We start from the raw sequence: 9121 nt of genomic DNA, 5'->3' as shown, positions 1-9121 counted from the left end.
GTCAAGATTGGTTTGAATTCCAGTCCTGTCCTCCTAAGTCCTTGCAACTCCTCCTAGTTTGGTGTCACCCACAAACTTTATAAGCATACTCTCCATGCCATTATCTAAGTCATTAATTAAAATATTTACTAGTACTGGACCGAGGACAGACCCCTGCAAGACAACACTAGATACATCCTCCTTGCCCCTCCCAACCCAGTAGGGCTGCGTCAAAAGCCTTACTAAAATAAAGTTCTATCACATCTACTACTTACCCCCATCCACTAGGTCAGTAATCCTGTCAAAGAAGGAAATTATATTGGTTTGGCATGCTTTGTTCTTGACAAATTCATGTTGGCTATTCCTTATACCCCTATTAATCTCTAGGTGCTTACAAATTGATTAATAATTTGCTCCAGTATGTTTCCAGGTATGAAAGTTAGGCTGACTGGTCTATAATTCCTTGGGTCCTCTTTATTTCCTTTTTAAAAGATAGGTGATATGTTTGCCTTTCTCCAGTCCACTGTGACCAGACCCGTCTTCCAGAGTTCTCAAAGATAAACAGGGGCAGTTCAGAGATTGTTTCAACTAGTTCCTAGGTACTAGGGTGCCTTTCATTGGGACCTGCCACCTGAAGACATCTAACTTAATCTATCTAATTATCCTTTAACTTGTTCTTTCCCTATTTTGGCTTGTGTTTCTTTCCCGTGTTATTAATTATGTTCAGTATGTGGTCACAATATTAATTATGTTCAGTATGTGGTCACAATTTACCTTTTTAGGGAAAACTGAAGCAAAATACGCATTGAACACCTCAGCCTTCTTCATGTCAACTTTTATTAACTCCCCTCCCTGCTAAGGAGAGGATCTACACTTTCCTTCATCTTTCTCTTGCTCCTAACATAGTTATAGAAGCTCTTCTTATAGCCTTTTATGCCCCTTGCTAGGTGTTAGTCATTTCATGCCTTAGCCTTCCTGATTTTGTCCCTGCGTGTTTGTGATATTCTTTTGTACTCATCCTTAGCAATTTGTCCATTTTTCTATTTTTGTAGGATTTATTTTTGATTTTCAAATCATGAAAGAGCTCCTGATGGTGCCATATTGGCCTCTTACTACTCTTCCTACCTTTCCTTCTGTGACGTTTTGGGGAACACTCTGACCAGAAAGAGGTTCCGCCACTGCCTGCCTTGTAACTTTGGGTACTTTAATGCTATGCTGCTATGGGTTAGAACTCTGAAACTAGTAGCCAGCCTACAAGTATAAAGGTCTCACCCTGGCATCCACCCACTTAGTTACTCCTTGCAGGGTGACCCCAGTATCTCCTCTGCCCCCAGGTCGCCCCAATCCAATGCCCTAATTCTCAACTACCAGACACACAGACTTTTCCCTTCTGGTTCGCCACCCCCACAGGAGTGAAACCTGCCCCCAGTTACCTGTTCACTTGGGGTCACACACTCCATCCAGTTTGCACAAAAAAGACCTGCTAAGGGTAAAAGTAAGAAGTTTATTTGAAAGAAAAATCACAGATTCAGAGGTGAAATAGTAAGAAAAAACAAGTTACACAGAAAATAAATATAAAGAGGCAACCTCTGGCTCTACACTTCTATATTAGCTAAATTCCCTTTTCTAATACAAGTTAACTATTGGCTCTGAACAGTTTCCCAGTATGCCTCCTGTCATAGAAGAGATCCAGTGCTGCATGGACAGCACCCCGCTTAGATGCTGGCTTTCCATTTCTGGATAGCTTTCACTTCAAACCCATGCCCTTTTAACAGGCTTTGCAGTAGGTTTTTTTTCTCTCTCTCCAGGCTGGTCTACACTGAAACGTTACATTGGCATAGCTAGGTTTCTCAGGGGTGTGAAAAATCCACATGCTTGAGAGTCATAGTTAAGCCGACCTGTAGATAGCAGTAGGTCAACAGAAGAATTCTTCTGTCAACCTAGCTACCACCTCTTGGGGAGCTGGAGTACCTACGCCAATGGGAGAAGCCCTCCCGTTACTGCAGTAAGTGTCTACATTGAAGAGCTCCAGTGGTGCAGCTGTAGGAGTGCCCCTGTAGCGTTTTGAGTGGCCATCTCACCACCACAAAATTAGATCTGCCCAACTTATGTTAGCACACAGCCAGTGCAGTTATTAAATTGCTTGTGTGCATGCACGTTTGGCTCCTTGTGTTGGCAGTGCACATGTTCGCAAGGAGCTCTTGTGTTGATTGTACTGTCAGCGTGTGGCACTGTGGGACAGCTCCTGAAAGCCAGTAAGAGTCTATGTAAGCAATGCAGTGTCTACACTGACACTGTATCAACCTAATTACATCGACCTTGGCTCGACACCGCCCGGGGAAGTGGTGTTATTAAATCGGTGTAGAGAGGTACTTACATCAGCGAGAGCAAAATTTAAGTGAAGACACTTCCGCAGGTAGGTCAACACAAGGCAGCTTACATCGCCCTAACCACGTAGTATAGACCAGGCCTTAGACTATGATAATTCATGATTACAAAAAGTAGGGAAATGCCCTTCTCCCTTAGCTTTCCAATACCTGGGTTTTCTTTTCAATTTCAATGTCTTTCCATTAACTGTATTTAATTGTCCACCATTGTCTTTCCCTGGACAAAGTGAAGCCGACCTAACCCACAGTGTAGACAGCGGTCGGTCAACAGAAGAATTCTTCTGTCAGCCTAGCTACCACCTTTTGGGGAGGAAGAAGCTTACAAGAAGTGGAAGGTTGGACATATGACCAGGGAAGAGTATAAAAATATTGCTCGGGCATGTAGGAATGATATCAGGAGGGCCAAATCGCACCTGGAGCTGCAGCTAGCCAGAGATGTTAAGAGTAACAAGAAAGGTTTCTTCAGGTATGTTGGCAACAAGAAGAAAGCCAAGGAAAGTGTGGGCCCCTTACTGAATGAGGGAGGCAACCTAGTGACAGAGGATGTGGAAAAAGCTAATGTACTCAATGCTTTTTTTGCCTCTGTTTTCACTAACAAGGTCAGCTCCCAGACTGCTGCGCTGGGCATCACAAAATGGGGAAGAGATGGCCAGCCCTCTGTGGAGATAGAGGTGGTTAGGGACTATTTAGAAAAGCTGGACGTGCACAAGTCCATGGGGCCGGACGAGTTGCATCCGAGCGTGCTGAAGGAATTGGTGGCTGTGATTGCAGAGCCATTGGCCATTATCTTTGAAAACTCGTGGCGAACGGGGGAAGTCCCGGATGACTGGAAAAAGGCTAATGTAGTGCCAATCTTTAAAAAAGGGAAGAAGGAGGATCCAGGGAACTACAGGCCAGTCAGCCTCACCTCAGTCCCTGGAAAAATCATGGAGCAGGTCCTCAAAGAATCAATCCTGAAGCACTTGCATGAAAGGAAAGTGATCAGGAACAGCCAGCATGGATTCACCAAGGGAAGGTCATGCCTGACTAATCTAATCGCCTTTTATGATGAGATTACTGGTTCTGTGGATGAAGGGAAAGCAGTGGATGTATTGTTTCTTGACTTTAGCAAAGCTTTTGACACGGTCTCCCACAGTATTCTTGTCAGCAAGTTAAGGAAGTATGGGCTGGATGAATGCACTATAAGGTGGGTAGAAAGCTGGCTAGATTGTCGGGCTCAACGGGTAGTGATCAATGGCTCCATGTCTAGTTGGCAGCCGGTATCAAGTGGAGTGCCCCAAGGGTCGGTCCTGGGGCCGGTTTTGTTCAATATCTTCATAAATGATCGGGAGGATGGTGTGGATTGCACTCTCAGCAAATTTGCGGATGATACTAAACTGGGAGGAGTGGTAGATACGCTGGAGGGGAGGGATAGGATACAGAAGGACCTAGACAAATTGGAGGATTGGGCCAAAAGAAATCTGATGAGGTTCAATAAGGATAAGTGCAGGGTCCTGCACTTAGGACGGAAGAACCCAATGCACAGCTAAAGACTAGGGACCGAATGGCTAGGCAGCAGTTCTGTGGAAAAGGACCTAGGGGTGACAGTGGACGAGAAGCTGGATATGAGTCAGCAGTGTGCCCTTGTTGCCAAGAAGGCCAATGGCATTTTGGGATGTATAAGTAGGGGCATAGCGAGCAGATCGAGGGACGTGATCGTTCCCCTCTATTCGACATTGGTGAGGCCTCATCTGGAGTACTGTGTCCAGTTTTGGGCCCCACACTTCAAGAAGGATGTGGATAAATTGGAGAGAGTCCAGCGAAGGGCAACAAAAATGATTAGGGGTCTGGAACACATGACTTATGAGGAGAGGCTGAGGGAGCTGGGATTGTTTAGCCTGCAGAAGAGAAGAATGAGGGGGGATTTGATAGCTGCTTTCAACTACCTGAAAGGGGGTTCCAAAGAGGATGGCTCTAGACTGTTCTCAATGGTAGCAGATGACAGAACGAGGAGTAATGGTCTCAAGTTGCAGTGGGGGAGGTTTAGATTGGATATTAGGAAAAACTTTTTCACTAAGAGGGTGGTGAAACACTGGAATGCGTTACCTAGGGAGGTGGTAGAATCTCCTTCCTTAGAGGTTTTTAAGGTCAGGCTTGACAAAGCCCTGGCTGGGATGATTTAACTGGGAATTGGTCCTGCTTCGAGCAGGGGGTTGGACTAGATGACCTTCTGGGGTCCCTTCCAACCCTGATATTCTATGATTCTAAGAGTACCTACACCAATGGGAGATGCTAGGTGTTTGGAGTTAGTTTCATGTGAACAACTGTCTTGCGAGGTGCCCCTCCCTGTCTGATTGTTTCCCTACGCTGTTGGTAGGTGATGCTGTAGTTACACCCTAGTTACAATTACAATGTTCTACACATATACACAAGCATGCATTGGTAACCATAACCTATACACATATCTCCTAATGACCATCAAGTTCAGAACGTTACATGCTTTCATAAAAGATCTTACTTGACATATTGAAATTCAGTGGATTCAACTGCTTATTTGGGGTTCAGATGACTTATTCTCCCCTGGAGATGTCTGCACCCTGATTGTCACACCTTCGTATCAGGACAGTTTGCTGTTGCACTTGTAATACTGTCTCTCTGAGAAAGTGCCAGCACTCCTGAAACCCTAGCTATAATAGTCATAACCTGCAATTCTATATCTGTTTTCTTTAATGATAATGTGAATGATAACAGCCTAGTATGGAGAACATAGTCTATCGTATGCAAGGGATACAGTTTACAAATAGGCAGCCCAGTGTCATTTTACAAGGCAATTTCCTCCACTAGAAGAAATCAGCAGAGACGATCATAGCATTCCTCTACAGATATGTAGTATCAATGTAAGCCCACAAGAGGGCAGGCTCTGCATATGTCAAGTATTGGGAGTAAGATTTCCCTCCAGTGTAACTCGAATGAATTACTCACATAGAAAAGGAGGACTTGTGGCACCTTAGAGACTAACCAATTTATTTGAGCATAAGCTTTCGTGAGCTACAGCTCACTTCATCGGATGCATACTGTGGAAACTGCAGAAGACATTATATAATGGTATTATATAATGGTATATAATGTCTTATGCAGTTTCCACGGTATGCATCCGATGAAGTGAGCTGTAGCTCATGAAAGCTCATGCTCAAATAAATTGGTTAGTCTCTAAGGTGCCACAAGTACTCCTTTTCTTTTTGCGAATACAGACTAACACGGCTGTTACTCTGAAACCTGTCATTACTCACATAGGTTTGTGAGGCCTAGAAGAGAAGCAAATCACAGGGAGTGGCCCAAATGCATCAGAACAAAGGCTGGATGAAATACAAATACAAAAAACCCAGAAGGGTTTGCTTTGGTCCTTTTTTCTTAGGCTGTTTGTGGCTGAATTTCCTGCTCATGGAAATGAGGGACAGCATGGTGCCCTTTCCCATCCTGTACCGCCAATCTCAGGCTCTGTCCCTTTCCTGAGGCTCTATCGCTTAGAAACTGGCAGCTGTGCTGAACTCTAGCACACTGCCTCCTATTTTCAGAATCTGGACAAACTGTGAATGGGATAAAGCCACCCAGCTCATTTGAATGTGAGATGCCTGATCCAACACCCACTGAAGTCAGAGGATCTGTGGAGCTTGGGGGCTTCACACACTGCTCTGTCTGGAGGGTACAGAAGAGGGCCAAACCCCAACACTCAGCAGAGGAGGTTGGAGGAAACTCCATGAGGAAAACCTTCCAGGGTCCCTGCCCACAGATACGATCATGGAAGGGTATGATTTGACCCATACATTTTCCCTACAGCCAAAGATACACATGTAGTATCTTTTTGGTTCACCCTAATTTCACAGTGATAAATAATCCAGTTCATCTTTATGGACCATACTATTTATATACATTCACTTCTTTGAGTGGTCTACAAGCATGTGGACAAGAGTGATCCAGTGGATATACTTGGATTTTCAGAAAGCCTTTGACAAGGTCCCACACTCAAGACTCTTATGCAAAGTAAGCGGTCATGGGATAAGAGGGAAGGTCCTCTCACAAATCAGTAACTGACTGAAAAAATAGGGGGGAAAGGTAGGTATCGATGGCCAGTTTACACAATGGGGAGAGGTGAATAGCAGGGTCCCCCAAAGATCTGTCCTAGGACCAATGCTGCTCAACACATTCAAAAATGATCTGAAAAAGAGGGTGAACAGTATAGTGCCAAAATGTGCAGATGATACAAAGTTATTCAAGATAGTTAAGTCCAAAGCAGACTGCAAAGAGGGATTTTGCAAAACTGGGTGACTGGGCAACAAAATGGCCAATAAAATTCAACATTGATAAGTGCAAAGTAATGCACATTGGAAAAAATAACTTCAACTATATATATATATATATATATAACGATTGGGTCTAATTTAGCTGTTACCACTCAAGAAAGTGATTTTGGAGTCACCATGGATAGTTCTATGAAAATTTCTGCTCAATGCACAGCAGCGGTAAAAAAAATCATCATAAGAGGAGAAACTAAAAAGATTAGAGCTGTCTAGCTTAGAAAAGATGGCTAGAGGGGGATATAATAGAGGTCTATAAAATCATGAATGGTGTAGTAAAAGTGAATAGAGAAGTGTTATTTGCCCATTTCCACGGTACAAAAACCAGTTGTCACCCAGTGAAATTAGGAGCAGCAGATTCAATACAAACAAAAGGAAGTACTTTTTGACATAACGCACAACTAATCTGTGGAACTCCTTGCCGGAAGATGTTATGAAGGTCAAAACTATAACTGGGTTCAAAAAGATAAGTTCATGGAGGACTGGTCCATCAGTGGCTATTAGACAAGATGATCAGGGATGCAACCTTATGCTCGGGGCTACTCTAAACCTCTTACTACCAGAAGCTGGGAGTAGAAGATGGGCTCGTGGAGTAGAAGATGGGCTCGTGGACACTTCCATAATTGTCCTGTTTTATTACCTCCCCCTGAAACTTTGGAACAGGCCACAGACAGGGCTAGACGGACCATGGTCTGACCAATATGGCAGCTCTTATGTTCTCTCTAAGATAAACATTTTTAATAATTTTGTCAGCACTCACATATTATATACATAACAGGTCAGAGTTTGTTCGAAGAGCGATACATCTCCGAACAGTATTTTAGGTCTTGTCTACACAGGGAGGTTAGTGTGTGAATGTAACTACTCCGCCCTAACTCCCTGTTTGGACACTTACCGTGCACTGAGAGCGCTCTAAGTCAGTTTAGCAAAATATACTTCCAAAGTGCATTAAGCTAATTCATACAAAGGCACTTTCAGTACCCAGTAGGAGTGTCCACACAGGGAGTTAGTGCAGAGGAGCGAGTGCATACCAGCTACTGCTGGCTTTTTCCACAAGCCTCTAGTGAGTATTGTGAATCGCAAGTAGATTCATAAACAAACCTGTGGGGCAGACCCTTGAGTGCACCGAAGCAGCGCTCAGAACTGGGGTGCGGGGCAAAGGAGGCTTTACGCCATCTTTTGCCCCTAGACTCAATTAAGTGAAACTCAGAGCGGCCTCAAGGTTGTCCTGGAATGGTCTGTAGCTTATGCCCTCCCTCACCCAGGGGCAAACAGAAAGGGGTGGATTATTTTTGGCCGGGGATGGCGGGGGGTTTCAGCCCCATCTATCAAAATTCTAATCTGTTGCAGAACCCCAGGTGAGCAAAGAGTGAATCTGGCTGTTGACATATCTCCCCTCTCAGTGCACTTGGCAAAATGAAACACACACACACACACCCCAAAACTGTGGGAAAAGGACAGGAGAGGGCAAGGGCAGCATCACTTTCCCAATGCCCACATGCAGACAATGGCGTGTTCCGACAGGGAGTTTGCACACAGGCAGTGGCACAAGGACACATTCTGATGAAGACAATGAGGAGTCTGAGGGCACCTTAAAGACAAACAGATTTATTTGGGAATAAGCTTTCGTGGGTAAAAAACTTCTTCAGAAGTGGGTTCTTTACCCACGAAAGCTTATGCCCAAATAAATCTGTTCGTCTTTAAGGTGCCACAGGACTCCTCATTGTTTTTGTGGATAAAGACTAACACGGCTACCCCTGTGATACTTGATGGGCATGTTCTGACAAAACACTGGCTTTACATCACTCTGGGCTTCCTCTACATAAGGGGAATTCTCAGCTGTCTACTTAAGGCGCCTTTGTGCAGCTGGAATGGGCACTGTGTTCTGAGCGTGTGTCCAAAGCTGGGGTAAAATACCAAGTATTTTTTGCAGGGAATTTTCTTCCCATTTTCATCTAAATTTCCCACCTTTTTTTCATATTTTCAACAACAAAAATCCAAACCCAAAACATTCTCAGGTATTTGGTAAAAGAGTAATAACAACAACAACAACATTTGGGTTCTGTGGTTTGTTTTTGTTTGTTTGTTAACAGAAAGTAGAAAAGGTTTATTATTAAAAATTAGTTTTCCATTGAAAGTCATTAAAATTATTTGTTCTGTGAATTTTTTGTTTCCCCTAAAAAGCTATTTTTACTTAACCAACTTACTTATTCATTTTTAAACTAGAAAATTTGGACCAGCTCTAATTTACAGTGTACGTTTTTATGATTTCTTTGACAGTCTCTCTTATTGAGTAGTATCTAACTTGTAGATACTAATCCCGCCCGCAGCAGGAGGAACAAGCAGTCTCCTCTTGGTTCCTGAGCTGTGCCCAGCACCAGTGCATGAATAAATCCTTCAGTTAAGGCCTTGTCTTCATTA

This window comes from Lepidochelys olivacea (assembly GCF_965140295.1).
Source record: "Lepidochelys olivacea isolate rLepOli2 genome assembly, chromosome: 9".
NCBI classification, from domain to species: Eukaryota; Metazoa; Chordata; order Testudines; family Cheloniidae; genus Lepidochelys; species Lepidochelys olivacea.
This window is presented reverse-complemented; position numbering follows the sequence as displayed.